A 21,766-nucleotide genomic window follows, 5' to 3' on the forward strand; every position below is an offset into this window, starting at 1 on the left:
TGAACCTGAAGAAACACCTATTTGACAAGGCTTTCCTAGGAGTTGTGGGCATTTCCAGGGGTAGTTTGACCCTTCCTCTGTACCATGAACCTGAAGAAACACCTATTTGACAAGGCTTTCCTAGAAGTTGTGGGCATTTCCAGGGGTAGTTTTATGACCCTGGTGGTAGTTTGACCCTTCCTCTGTACCATGAACCTGAAGAAACACCTATTTGACAAGGCTTTCCTAGAAGTTGTGGGCATTTCCAGGGGTAGTTTTATGACCCTGGTGGTAGTTTGACCCTTCCTCTGTACCATGAACCTGAAGAAACGCCTATTTGACAAGGCTTTCCTAGAAGTTGTGGGCATTTCCAGGGTTAGCTTTATGACCCTGGTGGTAGTTTGACCCTTCCTCTGTACCATGAACCTGAAGAAACACCTATTTGACAAGGCTTTCCTGGAAGTTGTGGGCATTTCCAGGGGTAGTTTTATGACCCTGGTGGTAGTTTGACCCTTCCTCTGTACCATGAACCTGAAGAAACACCTATTTGACAAGGCTTTCCTAGGAGTTGTGGGCATTTCCAGGGGTAGTTTTATGACCCTGGTGGTAGTTTGACCCTTCCTCTGTACCATGAACCTGAAGAAACACCTATTTGACAAGGCTTTCCTAGGAGTTGTGGGCATTTCCAGGGGTAGTTTTATGACCCTGGTGGTAGTTTGACCCTTCCTCTGTACCATGAACCTGAAGAAACACCTATTTGACAAGGCTTTCCTAGAAGTTGTGGGCATTTCCAGGGGTAGTTTTATGACCCTGGTGGTAGTTTGACCCTTCCTCTGTACCATGAACCTGAAGAAACACCTATTTGACAAGGCTTTCCTAGAAGTTGTGGGCATTTCCAGGGGTAGTTTTATGACCCTGGTGGTAGTTTGACTTCCTCTGTACCATGAACCTGAAGAAACACCTATTTGACAAGGCTTTCCTAGAAGTTGTGGGCATTTCCAGGGGTAGTTTTATGACCCTGGTGGTAGTTTGACCCTTCCTCTGTACCATGAACCTGAAGAAACACCTATTTGACAAGGCTTTCCTAGAAGTTGTGGGCATTTCCAGGGGTAGTTTTATGACCCTGGTGGTAGTTTGACCCTTCCTCTGTACCATGAACCTGAAGAAACACTCATTAGAACCCGACTGACCCTTCTTTGACCTTTAGAAATAGCTGATGTAAGAAGCGCATACCTTACCTTACCCTACCTTACCCGAGCCTGTGACCTGCACCCTCTCTTCTACGCCTGAAAAACAAGGATATAGACTTTTAGACAATGAAGAGGAGGAGGAGGTTTGGAGGCAAAATGGAAAATACACACCTACACACACACACACATGCAGTCCCCCCTCCCCCCCGCCACTCTCTCAAAGGCCTATACTTATGAGGAACTCAGCTTCGCACAGGATACCCGACCATGCAGGCCAGAACACTTCCAGGCTTGGGTCTTATCACATGCATATCTACCTCCCTCCCTTACCCCTCAACCTTCCTTCCTCCACCCTGGCGCTTGAGGAGGAGGAGGAGGAGGAGGAGGAGGATGGGAAGGAACAAAAGAACAGAAGGAGGAAGAGAAGATATAGGAAGGAAAGGAAAGTGGAGGAGAACAAATGGTGGTGATTCTCTCTCTCTCTCTCTCTCTCTCTGTACTGACTGTAGTGAACTGTGGTAGTAGTAGTAGTAGTAGTAGTAGTAGTAGTAGTAGTAGTAGTTGTTGTTGTAGTTTAAGTAGTAGTAGTAGTAGTAGTTAACATTATCACTGGCTGACTGACTGACTAATTGAATTCATCTGCATTCAGTCAGTCAGTCACTCAATCAGTCCATCCATTAGTGAGTGAGTCAGTTAATCAGTCAATCACTTAGTCAGCCAGTCACACACACACACACACACACACACACACACACACCGCTCCAGTAGCTCAATCAGTTAGAGCGCCGCGCTGCCAGACTTCACGGCCAAACAGACGGCGGTTCAAGCCCCGCTCAGGCCGGATTCTCTCCGTTCATTAGGAGTGGTTACTGTCCCCCCTTGAGCAAGGAGGATGGGCTGTGTGAGGTCCTGGCAGTACCCACAGATACACGATAATGAGTTTTTTTTATAACAAAGGAGGCGTATACTTGCTCACGTCGAGAGAGAGAGAGAGAGAGAGAGAGAGAGAGAGAGAGAGAGAGAGAGAGAGAGAGAGAGAGAGAGAGAGATCCCACAAAGTCAAAATATATTAGTTCCCCCATGCCTAAAGAGAGAGAGAGAGAGAGAGAGAGAGAGAGAGAGAGAGAGAGAGAGAGAGAGAGAGAGAGAGAGAATGAAAATTGATTGCCTGACAGATTGACTTACCAGCTGACTGACTGACTAATTGCCTTCATCTTCCTTCCCAAACAAACTCATATCAGCTTAAATGTCACGTTAGCCTAAACAGATTTTCGAGACATTTAAATATTTCTCTCTCCCTCAACGGATTTATAAGACCTCTCTCTCTCTCTCTCTCTCTCTCTCTCTTTAGACATGGGGGAACTAATATATTGTTGTGCCGGAAGCTTCCCCCGGCGACCATAGGCCTCTAGAAGGCTCCCGGAGAAACGAGCAAAGGGGCGGGAAGTGTTGCCAACTCGCATATATTTTTGCTACATGTTCTTGTATGATCTAAAATATACTGTAATATTCTAGACTGTACTGTTCTGGATATATATAGGAGAAGAGGGCGAGAGAGTCCCAGTCCCAGTCATAGTAAGCTAGTGGTCAGTGAAGAGTCAGAGTGAAGTGTACTACTAAGGAAGAATATTAAACTACAGAAGCTGTGCAAAGTGTTTACATATCTCCCTCCCACGGAGTCTCCTGACGGCGACACGGAACCCAAGTAACACGTCCGGCATAACAATATTTTGACTTTGAGGGAGATATGTCTCTGTCTCTCTCTCTCTCTCTCTCTCTCTCTTTAAACATGGGGAGCCAATATATTTTGACTTTGTGGGAAATATGTCTCTCTCTCTCTCTCTCTCTCTCTCTTTAAACATGGGGGAACTAATATATTTTGACTTTGAGGGAGATATGTCTCTCTCTCTCTCTCTCTCTCTCTCTCTTTAAACATGGGGAGCCAATATATTTTGACTTTGAGGGAGATATGTCTCTCTCTCTCTCTCTCTTTAAACATGGGGAGCCAATATATTTTGACTTTGAGGGAGATATGTCTCTCTCTCTGTCTCTCTGTCTCTCTCTCTGTCTCTCTTTAAACATGGGGAGCCAATATATTTTGACTTTGTGGGAGATATGTCTCTCTCTCTTTAAACATGGGGAGCCAATATATTTTGACTTTGAGGGAGATATGTCTCTCTCTCTGTCTGTCTGTCTCTCTCTCTGTCTCTCTTTAAACATGGGGAGCCAATATATTTTGACTTTGTGGGAGATATGTCTCTCTCTTTAAACATGGGGAGCCAATATATTTTGACTTTGTGGGAGATATGTCTCTCTCTCTCTTTAAACATGGGGAGCCAATATATTTTGACTTTGTGGGAGATATGTCTCTCTCTCTCTCCCTTTAAACATGGGGAGCCAATATATTTTGACTTTGTGGGAGATATGTCTCTCTCTCTCTCTTTAAACATGGGGAGCCAATATATTTTGACTTTGTGGGAGATATGTCTCTCTCTCTTTAAACATGGGGAGCCAATATATTTTGACTTTGTGGGAGATATGTCTCTCTCTCTCTCTTTAAACATGGGGAGCCAATATATTTTGACTTTGTGGGAGATATGTCTCTCTCTCTCTCCCTTTAAACATGGGGAGCCAATATATTTTGACTTTGTGGGAGATATGTCTCTCTCTCTCTCCCTTTAAACATGGGGAGCCAATATATTTTGACTTTGTGGGAGATATCTCTCTCTCTCTCTCTCTTTTCATATCTTACTTAACTTTCTAAGGTGGACTTACTTAATAATATCTAATAGGAATTAAAGAAAAAAAATCAGATTCCAATACCAGCAAAGTTTAATTAGCCCTTAAGAACACAATAGCTTGTAACATTATCTCTCCCTCTTATTATTATTATTTTTTACTAGGCAGGCATAAGAAAGGCACTTCACTAACTATGTCTGTTCTTTCTCTCCTCTCTCTCTATACAAGAGAAGAACAGGAGCAGGACATCAGGGGTATATCTTGCACTAATTCCAATGTTGTTTTCAGTCCATTGTCACAGTTCCCAAGGCCTGGAAATACACAACAAACTCCTTAATATTCTTAACAGGATATGGTACAACCACAGTTATAGACTAGAGGGTTCAACTCCAATCTCTCGCCACGGTGAGAGGTGAAGCCACTGCTCCTGCCTGTGGTCGGCTGCCATAGGGTGACGGATTGGTGACCTTTCCGTTGTGACACATGTATACACTTAACCACTATTAGCAAGCCACCATTATGATATTTTGGAAAACTGAGCCGATCATCGTGTTCATGAGACATTGCTGCATATCATTATGGTAGTGTATAAACATTTTTGTTCATCTTTTTTGCTTCAATTACTTGTCATTCAGGAACTTTTTATTGTATTAGATTTTCGTTTACAGCTTCAAATTGAGCATGTTTTTCCGATGCAGATGGTATATGACATGTACCAATGTAACAATAATCAGTGGGTAGAAAATGGACAAGAAAATAACAAGTCTATCTGACAGAGGGTCGCTGAGGCACTGCTGACCTGATAATAGCAGACATAACTATGTGAAAGTAAATTTCTCTCTGTCTCGCCATTCGTCACCCTAAGATGGCCGCCAGTTGCTTCAAAATCCAGGCTCTGGGAACCCTCTATGTATATAACTCTGTGAGTACAACTCCCTTCCCTATACATAGCGATAAACATTAGAGGTACAACATGCACTCATTCTGACATTTTGGGTCCATTTTCAGAGGCCTGGAAATACACAATAGACACCTTAATATTCTTAACAGGCTATGATACAACTCCCTTCCCTATACATAGAGATGAACATTAGAGAGGCACTCAGTATGATATTTTGGGTCCATTTTCAGAAGCTTGGAAATACAGTACACAAGATTTCTTAAGCTTATGGACGGCGGAAACCCTAAAACCATGACCGGAAGACATGGTAGAGCCTCAAACAGTCAGCTGGAGGCAGTCTAGTACACCTTCCGAACCACTGCCTGTACAGAGAATCACCAGAGAAAAAGTTGGAAAGTTTTGTTTAGTGGGCGCAACATCTGTGGTCATGTGTCGGAGAGAGACAGAAGGGGAAGGAATTATAGGAGAAGAGAACAGACCCCAGGAGACGGGACACAACCCCCGATTAATACCTGGTACCCATTCACTGCTGGGTGGACAGGGGCGTAGGGTATCAGAAAAGCCGCCCAAATTTTTCCACTCCGCCTGGGAATCGACCCCGTGCTCTCTTGGTTGTGAGCTGAGTGTGCTAACCACTGCACCACGAAGCCCCCATCAGCTAAGAAGTCGCAGATTCCAGTCACTCTTCAGACTTCCAAGCAGCATTTTTTAAACATCTGGGCACCAACATTTGCCTGTTTGAAAAGCCTCCTCCTGTTTAAGTGCCCAAGTGTACAACAATATTCTGCTTAATAGTAAATTCCATGACTAAAACAGGAAAAACATATAACATCTCTTTTTATACAGAAGGTGGAATAGCATGGTTTTTCAAATGTTATATTGTTTCCATTGTAGGGTGAGGTGGACAACCCATAGTACTACTGGTGGGAAAATAATAATTAAAAATCTGTGTTCGCCCTAACAGGCATAACAAAGAGTGCATAATACTCCTCAGGAAATGGCCTTCCTCTATCTCTTGAGCTTCCCCAGAGAATATTTTTTCTCCATAGGAAGTTTTTTTTTTTAACCCGGTAGCAGCGGGGATCATGTTTCTTAATGGTCCCTCTAAGCGAGAAAAATGAGAAAAAATCACCCCTCACACAAACCATTTCATAGTATATATCAAAACATTTGTGATCAGCTTGTGTATCATCTATTTTTTTGGGTTTAAATCATGGCACAAGTTTGGCTCGTCGCTGCTCCACGGTAAAGCCACAAATTTGTCCCGTCGCTGCTACACGGTTAATTGGTGTACGGCTTGTGAGCAGCAGGGGGTCACACACGAGGTGTTCACGGCCCGTACAATTTTATAAATAAATTTCTTAAAAATCTGGCTTTGCACCAAGGCTCAAACCCAAATGCCTAAAGTAATCCTAAGGCTGTGGGCTTCCTTTGAAGTATCAGTTTAGATTGTTTGGACTTCCAATTCTGCAAGTGATGACAGAGTTTTAACTTGTAATTTTTAGGTGGTTTTCTATGCTTGTCAAATGTATCTAGCAGGCTTTACAATAACATTTTGCGTCCAGTAATAGCTGTACCCACATGTTTGTTTACGGGACTCCCACGAACACAGCACAACAATATCTTTCCGTGCAAATATCTTTTCAGTATGATCCTGTTCACCATGGAAACCTTCACCAGCAAAGTCAAGACATATTCACAATAACCACATAATTGAGTACTGGGATTTCTGGTTTGGGTCGGTCGTGTCCTTGAAGACCCCCGGCTAATATCTTTTCAGCATGATCCTGTTCACCATGGAAACCTTCACCAGCAAAGTCAAGACATATTCACAATCACAACACATCACATAATCGAGCACTGGGATTTCTGGTTTGGGTCGGTCGTGTCCTTGAAGACCCCCGGCTAATATCTTTTCAGTATGATCCTATTTGCCATGGAAACCTTCACCAGCAAAGTCAAGACATATTCACAATCACAACACATCACATAATCGAGCACTGGGATTTCTGGTTTGGGTCGGTCGTGTCCTTGAAAACCTCCGGCCGCTTCTTGCACTCCCCGATCCTCACAGTCAGGAAGTTGGCCGTCACATCCGTCAGGAAGATCTCATCCGCCAACCAGGGGGTTCCGGCAGTACCAGTAGCTCGGGTCGGGTGCCACCAGGACCTGCGGATATGGGGTGATCCTTTCAGTAGAGTTTGAGGGAGTTTTAAGAGATTTCGTAAGCATTTCCAAGAGTCTCCTAAGTTACGGAAAGCTCCCAAGAGTTATCAGGCTTCCCAGGTTACAGAAGCCCAAGAGTTCTCAGGGGTTCCAAAGAGCTCTTCCAGGTTACAGAAAGCTCCCAAGAGTTCCCGAGAGGCAGGGTTGGAAAAAATCATGATGTTCTAAAAAAAAAATCAAAAAAATCAATTTATTTGATTTAAAGCAGATTTTTCTTATTTAAATCGATTTTTTTGATTGAAATGATTTTTTTTGCATAAATTCTTCTTTGTTTCCATTTTTTTTTTTTATGTGTTCCCCTATAGCACCGGTAGGCCTTCTTCAGGGGCCTGGTGGTCGGCCCCAGCCCGTCATGGCGCAGGCAATTTTTATAGTGACGCCATTTAATCTTGACTCATGCTGCCCCCCGGAACTCATTCTTGATTTACTTGGGCGGTTTCCTCTAGAGTCCGGGTTGCTGGGTGGTCTTCAGGACAGCATGTGGGTAGTCTTAGGCCCCTCGCTGGTGACAGGAAAATCCCTGGTGGCAGCGTGAAGCCGCGTCCAGGGAGAATGCAAGGCTGCATGCTAGCTACTCAGCCTTATGGGGACAATTTCTTGTATTAAACTTGGCCAATGAAATCATAGTTTAATATACATTACCCAAGAGGAGTTTTTCACACAAAAATCATAAGTAGGACTAATAGTTTATCTTTTTTTATGATTTTGAATATTTTTCTTGTAAGAGACGGCAATGATTAACTGGTGCCTGACTTGTAAGAGACGGCAATGATTAACTGGTGCCTGACAGGACAAGTAGATAGCGGAGAGGGATGATTAACTGGTGCCTGACTTGTAAGAGACGGCAATGATTAACTGGTGCCTGACTTGTAAGAGATGGCAATGATTAACTGGTGCCTGACTTGTAAGAGATGGCAATGATTAACTGGTGCCTGACTTGTAAGAGACGGCAATGATTAACTGGTGCCTGACTTGTAAGAGACGGCAATGATTAACTGGTGCCTGACTTGTAAGAGAGCAATGATTAACTGGTGCCTGATTTAGACAGCACAGGGATGAAAGATTTGAACTGATTCATATGTTATTATATATATATATATATATATATATATATATATATATATATATATATATATATATATATTTATACAGCACAGGGATGAAAGAGTGAAGATGCTGGTGAACTCTTGCATAAGGGATTTTGACAGCACAGGGATGAAAGAGTGAAGATGCTGGTGAACTCTTGCATAAGGGATTTGGACAGCACAGGGATGAAAGAGTGAAGATGCTGGTTAACTCTTGCATAAGGGATTTAGACAGCACAGGGATGAAAGAGTGAAGATGCTGGTGAACTCTTGCATAAGGGATTTAGACAGCACAGGGATGAAAGAGTGAAGATGCTGGTGAACTCTTGCATAAGGGATTTGGACAGCACAGGGATGAAAGAGTGAAGATGCTGGTGAACTCTTGCATAAGGGATTTAGACAGCACAGGGATGAAAGAGTGAAGATGCTGGTGAACTCTTGCATAAGGGATTTAGACAGCACAGGGATGAAAGAGTGAAGATGCTGGTGAACTCTTGCATAAGGGTTTGGACAGCACAGGGATGAAAGAGTGAAGATGCTGGTGAACTCTTGCATAAGGGATTTGGACAGCACAGGGATGAAAGAGTGAAGATGCTGGTGAACTCTTGCATAAGGGATTTGGACAGCACAGGGATGAAAGAGTGAAGATGCTGGTGAACTCTTGCATAAGGGATTTGGACAGCACAGGGATGAAAGAGTGAAGATGCTGGTGAACTCTTGCATAAGGGATTTAGACAGCACAGGGATGAAAGAGTGAAGATGCTGGTTAACTCTTGCATAAGGGATTGCATAAGGGATTGGACAGCACAGGGATGAAAGAGTGAAGATGCTGGTGAACTCTTGCATAAGGGATTTGGACAGCACAGGGATGAAAGAGTGAAGATGCTGGTGAACTCTTGCATAAGGGATTTGGACAGCACAGGGATGAAAGAGTGAAGATGCTGGTGAACTCTTGCATAAGGGATTTGGACAGCACAGGGATGAAAGAGTGAAGATGCTGGTGAACTCTTGCATAAGGGATTTAGACAGCACAGGGATGAAAGAGTGAAGATGCTGGTTAACTCTTGCATAAGGGATGAAAGAGTGAAGATGCTGGTTAACTCTTGCATAAGGGATGTGGACAGCACAGGGATGAAAGAGTGAAGATGCTGGTGAACTCTTGCATAAGGGATGTGACAGCATAGGGATTAAAGAGTGAAGATGCTGGTGAACTCTTGCATAAGGGATGTGACAGCACAGGGCTGGGGCGGGGGCTCTCAGAAGCACTGTATGCCCCGCTGGTCAACGAAATCGGCACGCGGGTCACGGGGAAACCTGGTCAAAGGGGAGACTTGTTAATATTGCTTTGTTGAAAGTTCAGTTATAAAAGTAAATAAAAATACATGGAAAATAAGGAGTCAAAAGATGGATGAGAAGAGGAAGGAGGAGGAGGAGGAGGAGGAGGAGGATCAAGAACAAAAGATAAGAAAAAATAAGGAAAAGGAAGAGAAATAAAACAGGAGAGAAAAAGGAGGAAGAAGAGGAAGAGAGGAAATAGTGGATAATGAAGGGCCTCCTCTTCTTCCCAGTCCTTCATTATCAACTAATTCTTCTCTTCCTCCTACTCCTCCTCCTCTTCCTCCTCCTTAAAGACATTCCCATCCATATAACAATAATAATAATAATAATAATAATAATAATAATAATAATAATAATAATAAGTTTATCTATCACCTCTGTCTCTCTCCTTGCCTTGCCTTTGAGAGCAGTTTAAGGGAAGGGAAGGGAAGGGAAGGGAAGGCAAAGGAATGAAAGGAAGGGAAGGAAAGGAAAGGGAAGGGAAGTAGAGGAAAGGACAGGAAAAGAAGAGAAGGGAAGGGAAAGGAAGAGAAGGAAAGGGAAGGGAAGGGGAGGGAAGAGAAGGAAAGGAGAGGGAAGGGAAGGGAAAAGAAAAGAAGGAAAGGGAAGGGAAGGGAAGGGAAGGGAAGGAAAAGGAAGGGAAAGGAAGGAGAAGGAAGGGAAAGGAAGAGAAGGGATGGGAAAGGAAGAGAAGGAAAGGGAAGGGAAGGAAAGGGAAAGGAAGGGAAGGAAGTGAAAGGAAGAGAGAAGGAAAGGGAATGAAAGGGAAGGAAAGGAAGAGAAGGGATGGGAAGGAAGAAGGAAAGGAAGGGAAGGAAAGGGAAGAAAGGAAGGGAAAGGAAGGGAAAGGAAAGGAAAGGAAAGGAAGGGAAGGGAAGGAAAGGAAGGGAAAGGAAGAGAAGGGATGGGAAAGGAAGAGAAGAAAAGGGAAGGAAGGAAGGGAATGAAAGGGATGGGAAAGGAAGAGAAGGAAGGAAGGAAGGGAAGGAAAGGGAATGAAAGGGAAGGGAAAGGAAGAGAAGGGATGGGAAAGGAAGAGAAGGAAAGGGAAGGGAAGGGAAGGAAAGGGAATGAAAGGGAAAGGAAGAGAAGGGATGGGAAAGGAAGAGAAGGAAAGGGAAGGGAAGGGAAGGAAAGGGAAGGGAAGGGAAGGAAAGGGAAGGGAAAGGAAGAGAAGGAAAGGGAAGGGAAGGGAAGGGAAGGGAATGTAAGGGAAGGAAAGGGAAGGGAAGGGAAGGGAAAGGAAAGGGAAGGGAAGGAAGGAATGAAAGGGAAGGAAAGGAAGAGAAGGGATGGGAAAGGAAGAGAAGGAAAGGGAATGAAAGGGAAGGGAAAGGAAGGGAACGAAAAGGGAAAGGAAGGGAAAGCAGAGGAAGGAAAGGGAAAGGAAGGAAAGGAAGAGAAGGAGGAAAGGAAGAAGGAATGAAAGGGAAGGAAAGGAAGAGAAGGGATGGGAAAGGAAGAGAAGGAAAGGGAATGAAAGGAAGCGAAAGGAAGAGCAGGGATGGGAAAGGAAGAGAAGGAAAGGGAATGTAAGGGAAGGGAAAGGAAGAGAAGGAAAGGGAAGGGAAAGGAAGAGAAGGGATGGGAAAGGAAGAGAAGGAAAGGGAATGAAAGGGAAGGGAAAGGAAGAGAAGGGATGGGAAAGGAAGAGAAGGAAAGGGAATGAAAGGGAAGGGAAAGGAAGAGAAGGAAAGGGAATGAAAGGGAAGGGAAAGGAAGAGAAGGAAAGGGAATGAAAGGGAAGGGAAAGGAAGAGAAGGAAGGGGAAAAGGAAGGAAAGAAAGGAAGGGAAGGAAGGAAGAGAAGGAAAGGGAAAGGAAGAAGGGATGGGAAAGGAAGGAAAGGAATGAAAGGGAAGGGAAAGGAAGAAAGGAATGAAAGGAAGGAAAGGAAGAGAAGGATGGGAAGGAAGAGAAGGAAAGGAATGAAAGGAAGGAAAGGAAGAGAAGGGATGGGAAAGGAAGAAGGAAAGGAAGGAAGGAAGAAGGTAAGGGAATGAAAGGGAAGGGAAAGGAAGAGAGAAGGAAAGGGAAGGAAAGGAAGAGAAGGGATGGGAAGGAAGAAGGAAAGGGAAGGAAGGAATGAAAAGGGAAAGGAAGAAGGGATGGGAAAGGAAGAGAAAGGAAGGGAAGGAAGGAAAGGAAGGAAAGGAAGAAGGGATGGGAAAGGAAGAGAAGGAAAAGGGAAGGGAAGGAAGGAAAGGAAGGGAAAGGAAGAGAAGGATGGGAAAGGAAGAGAAGAAAGGGAAGGAAGGAAGGAAAGGGAATGAAAGGAAGGAAAGGAAGAGAAGGGATGGGAAGGAAGAGAAGGAAAGGAAGAAAGGGAAGGAAAGGAAGGGAAGGAAAGGGAATGAAAGGGAAAGGAAGAGAAGGGATGGGAAAGGAAGAAGAGAAGGAAAGGGAATGAAAGGAAGGGAAAGGAAGAGAAGGGATGGGAAGAGAAGAAGGGGAAGGAAAAGAAGGGAAGGAAGAAGGAAAGGAAGAAAGGGAAGGAAAGGAAGAGAAGGAAAGGGAATGAAAGGAAGGAAAGGAAGAGAAGGGATGGGAAAGGAAGAGAAGGAAAGGAAGGGAAGGAAGGGAATGAAAGGAAGGGAAAGGAAGAGAAGGGATGGGAAAGGAAGAGAAGGAAAGGAAGGGAAGGGAAGGAAGGAAAGGAAGGAAAGGAAGAGAAGGATGGGAAAGGAAGAGAAAAGGGAAGGGAAGGAAGGAAAGGGAAAGGAAGGAAAGGAAGAGAAGGGATGGGAAAGGAAGAGAAGAAAGGAAGGAAGGAAAGGAAGGAAAGGAAGAGAAGGGATGGGAAAGGAAGAGAAGAAAGGAAGGAAGGAAGGAAGGAAAGGGAATGACAGGGAAAGGAAGAGAAGGGATGGGAAAGGAAGAGAAGGAAAGGAAAGGGAAGGAAAGGGAATGAAAGGAAGGGAAAGGAAGAGAAGGATGGGAAAGGAAGAGAAGGAAAGGGAAGGAAGGAAGGGAAGGAAGGAAGAGAAGGGATGGGAAAGGAAGGAAGGAATGAAAGGAAGGGAAAGGAAGAGGGATGGGAAAGGAAGAGAAGGAAAGGAAGGAAGGGAAGGAAAGGAATGAAAGGGAAGGAAAGGAAGAGAAGGATGGGAAAGGAAGAGAAGGAAGGGAAGGAAGGGAAGAAGGGAGGGAAAGGAAGAGAAGGGATGGGAAAGGAAGAGAAGGAAAAGGAAGGGAAGGAAGGAAGGGAATGAAAGGAAGGAAGAAAGGAAGGGATGGGAAAGGAAGAAGGAAGGAAGGGAAGGAAGGGAAGGAAGGAAAGGGAATGAAAGGGAAGGAAAGGAAGAGAAAGGATGGGAAAGGAAGAAGGAAAGGGAAGGAAGGAAAGGAAAGGAAGAGAAGGGATGGGAAGGAAAGGAAGGAAAGGGAAGGAAGGAAAGGAAGGGAAGGGAAGGAAAGGGAATGAAAGGGAAGGGAAAGGAAGAGAAGGGATGGGAAAGGAAGAAGGAAAGGGAATGAAAGGAAGGGAAAGGAAGAGAAGGGAAGGGAAAGGAAGAGAAGGAAAGGGAAGGAAAGGAAAAGAAGGGATGGGAAAGGAAGAGAAGGAAAGGAAATGGAAGGGAAGGAAAGGAAGGAAGGAAAGGAAGGAAGGAAAGGAAGGGAAGGAAAGGAATGAAAGGGAAGGAAAGGAAGAGAAGGGAAAGGAAGAGAAGGAAAGGAAGGGAAGGAAAGGGAAAAGGAAGAGAAGGATGGGAAGGAAGAGAAGGAAGGAAGGAAAGGGAAGGGAAGGAAGGAATGAAGGAAGGAAAGAAGAAGGGAAGGAAAGGAAGAGAAGGAAAGGGAATGAAAAGGAAGGGAAAGGAAGAGAAGGGATGGGAAAGGAAGAGAAGGAAAGGGAATGAAAGGGAAGGGAAAGGAAGAGAAGGGATGGGAAAGGAAGAGAAGAAAAGGGAAGGGAAGGGAAGGGAAGGGAAGAGAAGGAAAGGGAAGGGAAAGGAAGAGAAGGGATGGGAAAGGAAGAGAAGGAAAGGGAATGAAAGGGAAGGGAAAGGAAGGGAAGGAAAGGGAATGAAAGGAAGAGAGGAGAGAGACAGAGAGAGAGAGAGAGAGAGAGAGAGAGAGAGAGAGAGAGAGAGAGAGAGAGAGAGAGAGAGAGAGAGAACTAAAATAAATAAAATACACATATAATACATAATTCTGAACACACACAGACAGAAAAAGATAAATAATAATAATAATAATAATAATAACAATAATAACATACATTCACAGTCATTGACATTAATAAAAAGGAAAGATTAGATGATAAAAATTGAGAAGGAAGGAAGGAAGGAAGGAAGGAAGGAAAAAAAAAAAGGAAAATAGACATTATAAATACAAAATAAACATGTAGGTATAATGTCCAGCCACACTAAACGCTCGCCTTTCCCTTCCTCCATTATTGCATTTCTGTGTATGGCTGTACTTGGCCTTCTCTTCTAAAAAAGTTAGTAGTGGCACAGAAAACGGTATTCAGATGTATATTTTTCATTAGAAAATTCAGTTCAACTTGAGAGATATTTTCTAAACATCATTTTTTTTTTTTACAGCAAAGGAGACAGTTCAAGGGCACACAAAAAGCAAACATTAATAAAAAAAAAAAGCCCGCTACTCACTGCTCCTAAAAAGAATCTAAAGAGGTGGCCGAAAGATAGGTCAGTTTCGGGAGGAGAGGTGTCCTGATACCCTCCTCTTGAAAGAAAGTTCCAGAGTTTACCAGCGTGAGGGATGAAAGAGTGAAGATTTGTTGAATATCGGCTCAATTCATAAATATTTCCTGCTGTTATTGATATTTAAAACCATTAAGGAAACAGACTCTTTAATCTTCTCATCGACAAAGAGTAACAAGAGAAAATAGTACAAATCTTCATGTCCCGCGATTTGATACATCTCTCTGTTATGATAGCATTGCCTGTCTTGGTCCACGAATATGGAACTCACTGCCATTAAGGAAACAGACTCTTTAATCTTCTCGTTAATAGATGGACAAAGAGTAACAAGAGAAAATAGTACAAGTCTTCATGTCCCGCGATTTAATACATCTCTCCGTAATAATAGCATTGCCTGTCTTGGTCCACGAATATGGAACTCACTGCCATTAAGGAAACAGACTCTTTAATCTTCTCGTTAATAGATGGACAAAGAGCAAATAGAACAAATCTTCATGTCCCGCGATTTAATACATCTCTCTGTAATAATAGCATTGCCTGTCTTGGTCCAGGAATATGGAGTTCACTGCCAACACATTGAAAAAATCTTATGTTAACCTGTAATCTTTCGCCATTCAAAAAGAAAAGAAAAAATCATTCAATTAATTGTCAGAATGAATGAGAATTTCTATATATTTGGTGTATAGTAAAAGGTTTGATATATAGGTATGTACATGTGTGTTTATTTTGTGTATGTATATATATGTATGGATGTGTATGTGTGTATATGTATATGTATGTATGTACATAGCTGGGCACGATAACAGAAAACCTTATTCCCGATAACTGATAACTGATAATGAAAAACCTTAACGGCGATAACCGATATTCATTAACTAGAGACACAAATATAGGCGATAACCGATACCCGATAAAAATCCACAATTCCGATACTAGCTAGCGATAAGTCCAATAGGCGAAAACGATACTATATTGATATTTCAGATAGAACAACATTGATGAATTAAAATTTTCATTATCTGTATTTTAGGAAACTTACAAAACCTTAAAACCACAGGTTGGCATGTACATATGGACGGTAGTACTAGAAATGCCTGAACCGGTGTTGTGTTATTTGGCGTCCCCACCGTCAAAAATTGTTTACAAACTCTGGTCTCTCGTGAACGGTGCATGCTCAGACCAGCAAGCGTACACCTGTACAGTCTCATAAAGATTTTAAACCGTAATTAAGAGTTGCTGGAAGGCTGAATCAGACATATAGTAACAGTACCACCATCATCGCTGTTTCTAGAACGACACTCTGTACGAGTTGTATTTATATGTACAGAGTGTACGTCGTTCTAGAAACAGCGAGGATGGTGGTACTGTATGTTTGATTCAGCTTTCCAGCAACTCTTAATGTGTTAAAAAAGCATTGTGAGACTGTACAGGTCTACACTTAATGGTCTGAGCATGTGCAGTTCACGAGAGACCAGTGTTTGTAAACAAAATCGCCAGCTTTTGATGATGGGACACCAAATAACACAACACCGGGTGCCTTCAGTACCATGGCATGGTCACAAACTAATATGGAATATCAAATTTGAGGCAGTGAATAATCATTTTGGGGGAAAGTTAAATGATTTTTCTCAGTGATATATTGATTTTTGAGTAGCATAAAAAAATAACCTAGTATTTTAATTTTCATGATCTAAGTATGAAATCTCATCACCGAAGATATTTCATACCCCGAAGTTTTTTCATACAACACCGGGCCACGCATGCGCAGTAGGGAGGAGACAACGTTTTTTTCTGAGAGGCGGAAAAAAGTAGCGATTATTGCTAGTTTGGTTACAAAAGTAACGAAGATACCGATATATATTTAAATAAGTAACGGATGGTCCATAATCCGATTTTGTTATTAGCGATAAAGTATCGCGATAACTTATTGCGATAACGCCCAGCTATGTGTATGTATATGTATGTATGTGTGAATGTATATGTACGTTTGTGTGCGTTTACAAGTATGTGTGCATGTGGATGCAAATCTATGAATGCATAAGCACATTTTTTTTGTGGATATATGCTGATACAGTGTGCCTACAATATGTCTACCATATATTAGTTCATCCCAGTCTGTAGGAAGCTTCGGCTTAACAGACTGTGCCTCAATATCTGACTTTGTAAATTTATAAGTGACTTTGTATTATGGCAATAAACTTACTTACTTACTCACACACACACACACACATATGAACACCATCAACACCACATCACCGCCCACCTGTTATCATGGTGTGACGGCGCTCCACCTCCACCACCTCCCCCCCCCATGCCTGGCGGGGGGAGGCGCATGTCCTGGTCATTCCCTTGGGGCGGAGGACCCTGCGGGCGACCCCAAGCTGCCGCATGTCAAAATCACCCGCTGAAAAATAAAAATAATAATAATAATAATAATAATAATAATAATAATAATAATGATAATAATAATAGAAATAATAACAGTAATAATCAGGTCCTAAAAAATCAGAAGTGCGGTAGTTTTTCCGGAGTAGTGCGGTTGTGGTAGTGCGGTACCATTTTTTTCTTTCCCAGTGCGGTAGCGGTAGTCAAAATAAACAGTACTTGAGTGTGGCCTGACTGACGCTAAACAGAGTCTGAGGATGACCTCTGCACTCCTGCTGGTTACCGTCCTGTTAATAATAAAGCCTAATACCCTGTTAGCCCTATTCCTCGTTCAAATAATTATGCAGTGCAGCAACAATTATTCTCTCTAAAATTTTACAGCTAACAGAAGTGAGGCTTACTGGGCGATAGTTAAGAGGATCACTTCGTTTACCTTTCTTGAAAATAGGTACTACTGAAGATTTTTTCCAAATTTCAGGAACCTCCTCCGAATTTATAGATGAAACGAATATTTTAAACAGAGGATATGCTAAATTAGTGGAGCAATGTTTTAGTAATACTGGATGAACAGAGTCAGGTCCCATTGCAGTGGAAGGGTTAATAGCACCGAGTTCCCTAGCAACATCATGAACTGTGAAGTGTATCTGGTGAAAGGAGCCATCATGTACTTGGTGTGGTGACTGTGGAAGACCAGAGGGTATGGTAAACACTGAGGAAAAAGCACCACCTAAGAGGTGAGCCATCTCTTTAGGGTCGGATACTAAGTTTTCTGCATCACCGAGAGGACCAACGGAAGGACAGCCTACTTTTTTCCCGCGTATGTACGAGTGAAATAATTTGGGCTTAAGTGAGTAATTATTAAGGATGTCCTCCTCATAAGAAACCTGTTTCTGAGTGGAATAGTTCCTGTACTGGTAATTTACATCCAGAAATGTTTGCAAAGCTTCAAAAGCAAGTACAGAGTTTCTACCATGTACTGCTCTCATCTGTTTGTAATGGTTCCAACTATTCTTTTAGATGTTTATAAGAGCTCTAGGAGGTTTGTATTCCTATGGTTTGTAAGGGGCACTTGATGAGGAGCGAAGAGTTTTTTGTGGAGCATATGTTCTTCCAAAATAGTTTATATAGGACAAAAATTTATTGTATGAATCATTAGAGTTCATATTCTGGAATTCAAAGTCCCAGTCTACAGTGGACAAGAATTGATTAATTTGCTTAATATTGGCTTTAGGCCAGAAAGGGGATGCAGCGCTGACATTTGACTTCACAGGTTTGTACTGGAAAATATATCCACAAAGTATAACACAGTGATCACAGTTGGCAAATGGGGGAAATACATTAGAGGAGACTACTCGATCAGTTTCAGTAGTGAGAAATAGATCTAAAGTATTGCCTGCCCTGATGTTTGTTGGCTCATCAATCCACTGAGTGAGGCCTAATGAGGTGAAACAGTCTAGAAAAAGTTTATCAGTATTAGCTGTTACATTATTTACACTGCCTAGTAACCAAGAGATAGAAGGAAGGTTAAAATCACCAATCACTATTACTTCCCTGTTAGTACAAAAATCTGTTAGAAAATCTATGAGTTTATTATTGTCTTGAAGAGAGTAAGAGGGAGGTCTATAAACAACTACAATAAATATTTTGTAATCTGGAGGAAAGACTGAGCAGACGTTAGGTATTTTGATGTTCATGTTGAGACATCTGTAAGAATTATGTACATAAATGCCAGCTCCATGTTTATGAACTGAACCAGAAACGTCATTTCTGAATAAGTTATAATTAGTAATTGAAACTGCAGCATCTGGAATAGTACTAATTAACCAAGTCTCAGTAATACATGTGCATTATTTGAAAATAAGAAGTGCTTAACAAATGCAACCTTATTGATAAGACTATTTACATTACACAAACTAACATTTAGTTGGGTAGTAAAGGGGCAGTTGAGCCAAGAGAATCAGAACTGGCAGGCTGGGCTACAGGCTGAGCTGAGGCACCAGCTAGCCTGTTCCTTGTCGCCTCTCATACAGTTCTTTTCTTTGTTTGAATGTTAAATCCCTATTAACATAAATGCCATTGAACTCGTGGTTGTTTCTAAGATTTTTTGCTTCCATCACTAGCTTCCTACGCGAGTCATCATCGGCAATTTTAACTCTGTAAAGACCCTTGTTTCTATCAATACAAAATAAATCAGACATAGATGGAGTGGTATTCAGAATATAGCGAGTGATGTTTGCAATGCTAGTCCTTGCATCTTCATTAGACTCGACCTTTACACCCCTGAATATGACTGATTCTTTCCTTTTTCTTCTCTCGTCCATCTCTACTATTTCCTCCCGAATAGACATTCTCAAATCATCCCCAGAGGTAACCTGAGTCGGAGAGGCAGAAGATGAATGCGAGGCAAGAGAGTCCACCCTTTCTGTTAGTTTAGTAATTGCTGAGCACAAGGATCTCGCCATTACAAAGAGTTGAGCTACAGCTGGGTCACCTGAGGAATCCTTACCTGCTCCAGCAACCACAGGACGAGCCCTACACTGAGTACAAACATATTCAACCCCAGCACCTCCTGCCTCACGAATGACATCAATCACACGATCAGATACCCCCATACACAGTGGACTAGGATGAAACCAATTATCACATTTATCACATCCAATGCCATCTTGACCAACAGCAACCTCACAGCTACCACAAGGAGACACAACAGACCCACCAGGTTGACCATCAGTCCGAGTTGATACCGGCGTGCCACCATGATCAGCTGATCGGGGGTCCCACCGTCTCCTCCTTTCTGGGATCGAGTACCAACCAGTCCTTTTGTTTTCGGGATAATGCCATCTTGCTTTGGAGTTCTCGACGAGTGGCCAGCAGGACCAGGGTATTTTGAAAGCTTGGGTGGCATGGCGAGACACAACACCAATAATAATAGGCAAAGTTCAGTTAGGGAAGAGAGCGGCACGTCCACCCTCAGATGTGAGATGTGCTAATCCCTGACCGTCACCTCAAGACGTAGACGTAACACAGCACACAGGAGCACAGTGACACAGCTGTAGAGTTAGTCACGCATGCAAATAACAACGTGTAAGTCTCTCACCGCACACGAATAACTCCATAGGGTGTCTGTTCACTCACTCCATCTTGATCTTGATGTCACAGGTGGCTCGGGATTTCCAGGCCAACAACAACAGGTCACAACAATCATTTGCTTCATCACTCATTATTTTATCACTTATTAACCTCCCAATCGGCTGATGAATATATTATACTTACTTATATGGCAATTTAGTTGTTTTTTAAGCCATTACTTGTTTATTAATAGGTCAGATACATCACGAATTGTTCACTCTCTCCAACGGGTCACCTGTACAGCAAGAGCAAGAGCAGCATCGAGGGACATCATTGCTAACGTAACTCCTGATCAGGTCGGCATGGCTGGGTCTCTAAGGGTTTGATCAAAACAAACCTCTATCGATAATATCAAAGCTTATTCACCCATGTTAGGAACGTCAGAGAACATATTATTTATTTCTAGGTTCAGTAACGTAAGAAAATTGCACGGCGCCCCTTCAAAAAATGGTAAAACACGCCATCAGTAAAAAAAGTAAAATATGATACGTTATGAAAACTAGACACAAGAGATGAATTCACAGCACGAAACATTTTTAAACTAAACGAAAAAGAAGAAATATCGTTCACCCTCCCCCTCCGCCCACAACACCCCCTCCCCCGGGATACCCCACAGACACCCACCCCGCCCAAGACTACTACCACCTCCCCGGTGATACCACCCGACCACTCCCCCCCCCCTAAACACAAAATCGTTAATTGCTCCATTAATACTCAACCGATCGGATTCTAGTAAAGACCAAAATGTTCAGCGTCAAATGCTACATCTGGGGAGCTCCACAAACACGAGGAAAACATGGACGCAGCAAGAGGCGCAGGCGAAAACCGTTAAGACCAAACTTTGGAGCGGTATAGCTCAATAACGAAAAATGCTATCTTGATTCTGATAGCGCCATCGTGTTCTCCGGCAAACTCTACACCTTGTAACAGTTGTTCGTCAAGAAATATCCAGAAATAAAAAAAATAAACCAAACGCGTCCAAAGTTGAATTTAAAAACGTCAAATTATAGCTTGCCTTGGTTCAAATCGCTATACTTATTTCCATAAACGTATCTTTACTAGTAAAGGCGTGACAGGCGGCTAAAGAAATGACGTGTTATCTCCAAAACTAAAGGTCGTAGCTCAGATTCGAGACCAGCGTTGTATTCATCGTTAAATTCTAAAACTTTCATTATCTATTGAAGAATGAGAAAAAATAGATATTAAGCGAAGGAAGTTGGATCAAAGTTAAAAAAAAACGCGAAAAACAGATCATAATAACTCCATAACTATTGGTCGTAGCGTCATTCTGAAGGCACCAGCGTGTTCCCCGTAACTGGTTCTCCCAGGAGCCAATTGGGCATACAACACTTTAGAGTATTAAAGGACTTATAGGCCTTCAAAGTTTCAGCACGTTTTTTTAAATCGTGGATATCTCCGTCAGTTTTAGGCCTAGCGCAATTCTGATAGCACCAGAAATTCTAATATTGTTTTCTTCACGTCTATGAACCTCTCTGATCAAGCTGGAGGCAAGAATAACGAAAGTTGCATATTTGAAAAAAAAGATCGTTGTAGAGGAGGTGAAATTCTGGCCGTAAACACCGGAGAGTTTCATAACGGTGGAAAAACAAAATCGTTCATAGCTCCGTTAATACTCCACCGATCGGATTCTAATAAGCATCAAAATGTTCAGCGTCAAATTCTACACCAGCTGATTGCAACGAACACGAGAAAAAACGTGAGGATAAAATTGAGGGTTACGACCATTTCTTAGAATATAGCTAATAACGTCTTTAATAATTAGGCTAGCGCAAAACCAAGACCAGAAATGGATTCCTGGTGATGTGCCCTCTTCAAATCATGCCCGACATTAAGACATTACTTAGACATGGATGCAGAAATCGATGCAGAATCAAAACATCCTGATCAACGCTTTAGCTAGGATATCTTGATACCTAATAAAGTTATCTCTATTCTGACGACGCCACGTTATTCTCCGTCAAATTTTACATCTGATATCAGTTGGCCAATAATACACAAGCAAAATAAGCAAAAAAAGCTATTTTTGGAAATACGCGTCAAATCATAAATCTGACAACGCCAAATTATAGGGCGTGTCGGGTAAGCTCAAGATATTAAATTTCATAAA

The 21,766-nt window shown here is 42.5% G+C and overlaps 2 long non-coding RNA genes across 3 annotated transcripts; both read right to left on the bottom strand.

The window, feature by feature from the left end:
* Positions 1-4,921: 4,921 nt before the first annotated feature.
* LOC126994666 (uncharacterized) lies at positions 4,922-7,817 on the bottom strand. Its single transcript, XR_007749410.1, has 2 exons — positions 7,464-7,817; positions 4,922-6,978 (listed from the first exon to the last, which is right to left on the bottom strand). It is a non-coding gene; the product is annotated as an uncharacterized LOC126994666 (long non-coding RNA).
* A 1,539-nt stretch (positions 7,818-9,356) lies between these two features.
* LOC126994665 (uncharacterized) lies at positions 9,357-19,680 on the bottom strand. Of its 2 annotated transcripts, none has more exons than XR_007749409.1 (3): positions 19,202-19,680; positions 16,388-16,528; positions 9,357-9,434 (listed from the first exon to the last, which is right to left on the bottom strand). It is a non-coding gene; the product is annotated as an uncharacterized LOC126994665 (long non-coding RNA). The 2 variants fall into 2 exon arrangements; XR_007749408.1 differs by having other exon boundaries at positions 19,226-19,677.
* Between the last annotated feature and the right edge of the window lie 2,086 nt (positions 19,681-21,766).

This window comes from Eriocheir sinensis, unplaced genomic scaffold (assembly GCF_024679095.1).
Source record: "Eriocheir sinensis breed Jianghai 21 unplaced genomic scaffold, ASM2467909v1 Scaffold844, whole genome shotgun sequence".
In the NCBI taxonomy this organism is placed as follows: domain Eukaryota; kingdom Metazoa; phylum Arthropoda; class Malacostraca; order Decapoda; family Varunidae; genus Eriocheir; species Eriocheir sinensis.